The sequence below is a fragment of the Haemaphysalis longicornis genome, unplaced genomic scaffold, assembly GCF_048455015.1.
Source record: "Haemaphysalis longicornis isolate Haplotype H1 unplaced genomic scaffold, Haemaphysalis longicornis Haplotype H1 scaffold_8, whole genome shotgun sequence".
Classification (NCBI taxonomy): domain Eukaryota; kingdom Metazoa; phylum Arthropoda; class Arachnida; order Ixodida; family Ixodidae; genus Haemaphysalis; species Haemaphysalis longicornis.
In genome coordinates, this window is record NW_027526445.1 from 35,039,753 (window position 1) to 35,043,978 (window position 4,226).

Below are 4,226 nucleotides of genomic sequence, written 5' to 3' on the forward strand. Positions count from 1 at the left end.
GGAAGTTTTGCTATTACAAAACGCTAACCACGGCCACACACACAAAAAAAAATGGTGCGAGAATCGAACCAGGGCCTACAACGTTCGTAGTCAGCCGCGGAACCACTACACCAAATCCCAGAATGAGAAATGGCGGCTAATTGGCTGGTTTTGATTTGGCGTTCAGTCTGGACGGAACTTTAGCAGTTTTTAGCATTCCGGCTGGACGGAACGCTAGGCACTCCCTAATTGTTAAGGCAACGTTATCATCATTTAGGTCTGCACTTTGTCACAGATCGTGGAAGCAATTTGCCGTATAGCAATGAGAGCTCATCTCGGCACCTTTTTACGCATACATGAACTGGTCATAATGAACGGCATCTACTTCCAAAGAGAGAATTGAGTTAGAAGCTTGATCGTTGACATTGTCACTATGCTGTGATAGTCACTTCGGCCATCCTTACATCCAGGTAATGTGGTATTTTAACGTTCTCATATTTTCGCTTGGAGTGTGAAGAACACCTTGCTCGACACCTTAATATCGCATTTAGAACTTTGAAGGATTAAGGCTAATGCAACTTGCTTGTTGTTTGCCACTCACTTCTATCTTGCAGGCTACTGACTGTTACACCTTGCAGTGGAGATCAGCTGGTATGCCCTACTTGGTGGATGGACCTATCTGGATGGACCTCTCATCAGATGTCACTGGCTGTTTTTCAGGTTGGTTAAAATAAGTGAGCACCTAGTTCTATACAATTGTAGTGCAATGCTATGACGTGCACTGTGGAATTCAGTTACCAGAACTTGCCTAATTTGACCGAGAGTGCAGTGCTTTGGTCTTCCAATAGCACTGTATATATATGCTGGTCGGCATCTTCATTTCAGCAATTCATTGCTCTCCGAGTTTGGAATCAGTGAATTTGGATGTATTGTATTTAACGTCTTTATGTATTGTTTAACATGGATTTGCTGCCATTGTACATTGAACTGCTTAAACACAAGCACGAAGGTGGGAGTTCTTAGTAAAAAAGAGAACTAGGATGCACATGATGCAACATTTAGAAGTGACACAGCTGCTTGATATCCCCCTTTTGGTGCAGCCCGCCGAATGCTCCTCTCCGCCTGTGAGAACGATAGCTCTCTTTTCCTCCGCCGCGTCGCCTGTGGTGCACGCTATCGGTGATGCGGTGGCGTCAATTCGGAAAGTGGCCACACAATCAGCCATCCGCGCTACAGTTCTTGGTTCGGCTGTTGTGTTATTGCGCTTTGTCATGCTTCACTTGAGACACCTTGCTGAACAGGCTGCAATCACATATTTACGAGGAGTAGATGCATGGTCCTTAACATGGGATTGCACTATTGAGCTTGTTTTACTGGAATTTTCGATTCTGTAGCGTGTTCGTGACCTTTGGGCTTTCTCTGAAGGAACTTCGGGCTGCTGATGACGACCGGCGAAAATATCAAGGTGGCGTGGGACAGCTTAATTTTTTCCAGGTTCGGCTCAATGTGTGATCAGCTTAGGAGCCAAACTGGGTTCACAAGTGACAACTTTTATTGGATCCTAAAGAGGGCCTTGAGAACAAAACAGTCCCTATTTTTCTGCATTCCATCAAACATCTCCCTCTCTCTCTCTAGAAAATTTGTTCTAAGGTTCTTAATGAGGTGGTTTGGTCAAATAAAAGGAACGATGGGTCATTTTGCCGCGCTGGATGTAGCAAAACATGCTGATGTTGTAGTGTGTTGTCAACCGACATGCCTAGAAACATGGCGCTGTTTGTCTGGTGGCTGTCTGTGACAATACGGATAATGAAGAACCCCACCTCTTACACAGTTGAGCACACTAAAATTCAGGTTACGGAGCCGGTCATGCTTCCTGTTCCCGGTAAAAAAATACCCTAAGGGGATAACGTCAGCCGTGGAAAGCCCCCGCAGGACAAACCAGAGGAGCCTGCCGGCTAATTCAGTGGCACCACCGGTTCAAGGTTCACAGCTTATATCAAGGCCGAAAATATGTCGACTTGGCAGCCATAAATTACTTTTTTCTGTATTGACATTTCGTCAGTAATTAGGCTGCAGTATGGCTCTTTTAGTGACCGCAAGCTTTGTCCCTCCACTTGAAGCCGTTCCTTTATTAGGTTTATTACTCGAGTCTCTTGCAGAAGGTCCGACAAGATTTTTAGTGTGCTTTGACACGGCAGCTTCAGCAGTTTTTTGCCCCTCACATGCTCGTATCCTTTACAAGAAGTCGCCTGCCACAACACTTTGCCGCAACGTGGGTTCCTGTCTAGTCAAGCGCGCCTTATCACTGTTGATAATCTGTTCCATGGCAAATTTGGCACACCCGTTCTCGTTCTTGTGCGGCTTCCGAAGGGGTCTTTAGTGCTTGCACAGCTCGGTTGTCCTCATAGTATTGAACTTTCTCTAAATTCATCACAAGTTTGCTAAAGTTTTTGCAAGCGTTCGTTTAGGCTGCACTTTCATGTCAAGACTGTGTGCGTTTCTTTTCGTCGCTTCAATGCATCCAACCAGGTTAATGTCATCTGGCCTTCTTCACTTTTAAATTTAACGTGTTGCTAACCTTCAACACACTCGCCTGAAGCTACATTTTTTTGCGCCTGGTATTCAATGGCTGCGCTTTGAGCATAGAATTCTTCTAGACGAGGGTGTTTTGCTTCTTTCCCACCTGCTGCTAACGCATGTTCTCTTGAAATTCTCGGTTGCATGCATGCACGCTTGCATCTTACTAAAATCCTTTCCCTGGAAAGGCATTGCCACAATGCGATGCCTTTTAGAGCAGTGCCGGTCAAGAGCACCCTTCCATGACCTGAAGGATGGTTTTCACTTAATTTGTTGAAAATGTTCTTTTTCTGCAGGCTTTCTATTTTTATGGCAAAGAGGAAGGGCAGAAGCAAGGGACCACATCGGAGTGACCATCTCAGAATGTTTAAGGAGGTATGTGAAATGTGAATATACATTTGTTTTGAGTTGATCTGGATTGTATAAGCTTTAGTGTGTAACTCAGTTTTTTTTTCTTTTCAGCTGCCCACCTGTTCGAAGATAGTCACCATATTTGATATTTAATGATAATATATTCAACGTTAAAACCAAGTTTGTTTTGTGTAATATTTTTAAGCACCCCAGCACACACCTCTAAGCTCTCATAAAATGGTTGATAAGTTTTCAGAGCATTGTAGCAGGATAGCAGAAAAATGATCACGACATGAATGGACAGAGCAAAACGCATAGGCAAGCTTACTTATTTGCTGCAAATCTTATTTCATAAATTTATTCGCAAGAAATGAAACCAGTTTTTAATTAGCATTGCATACCACCTTTCCTTTTCATGTCATCATTTTTGTGCAATTTCGCATATCTGCCGTCATACCGTCACTCAACCTGCCAGCATCGACGCTACCATTGCTGTCAGCTACCGACGCATGCCGTCAGCTACCGAAGTACCGACGTCTACCAGCATGCCGTCATCCATCACCCTACCAGCATGCAGTCATCTGCCGTCATGCCATCACCCTGCCAGCATGCAGTCATCTGCCGTCATGCCATCATTAATGCAAATTACCATAATCCACCATGTTGATGTTTGATGGATTCCATCAACTCCACATTTTCAATAGGGGGGTAACGTGCAATTAACCCCAATGCTTTATTTTCTTTGGAATATATACAACCGCATTAATGGCAGTGGTGTCCTCTCTCGGTAGCACACACAACATCAGTAGTCGCCATGGTGCCCTGTTTCTGTGCCAGCACACACTACCAGGAGTGTGGTTACCAATTCTCTTTTCAGGCGTGGCCATCCATGGCAGAATGTGTTCCCATGGACGGAGATGCATCTTTTAAGTAAGCAATAGCTGCTTCACTGTTTATTGTAAAAAAATTATGTTACATAGCTCTCAATGTGACGGGTGTATTTTAGGGCTGGTTATTACTTTAACATGTTTTTTTTGTGCCGCAGTTGTGTTAACTTCCATTTTCTGAATTTTTCCATGTACCCCACTCCCCTCTGCAATGCGTAAGAGCTTGAGGGTATGCGAAATAAAAAAATAAATAAAAAAATAAATAAGAAAATAAACAAATATTGCTTGCAATTTTGGATATCAGGGCACACAAGTAAAGGCGGGGTAAAAATCCTTTAATGGTATTTACCTGCATCGCCCGGTTTATCGAGTGTGGGAAAAGCTTGAAGAAAAGATTCAATAAGGGCTTTGAAAATTTCAATCGAAAAAAAA

The 4,226-nt window shown here is 43.6% G+C and overlaps 1 long non-coding RNA gene across 1 annotated transcript; it reads left to right on the plus strand.

Annotated features, from left to right (window-relative positions):
- Window positions 1-314: 314 nt before the first annotated feature.
- On the plus strand, window positions 315-3,087 carry LOC144149521 (uncharacterized). Its single transcript, XR_013318326.1, has 3 exons — window positions 315-699; window positions 2,853-2,931; window positions 3,019-3,087. It is a non-coding gene; the product is annotated as an uncharacterized LOC144149521 (long non-coding RNA).
- The last annotated feature ends 1,139 nt before the right edge of the window (window positions 3,088-4,226 follow it).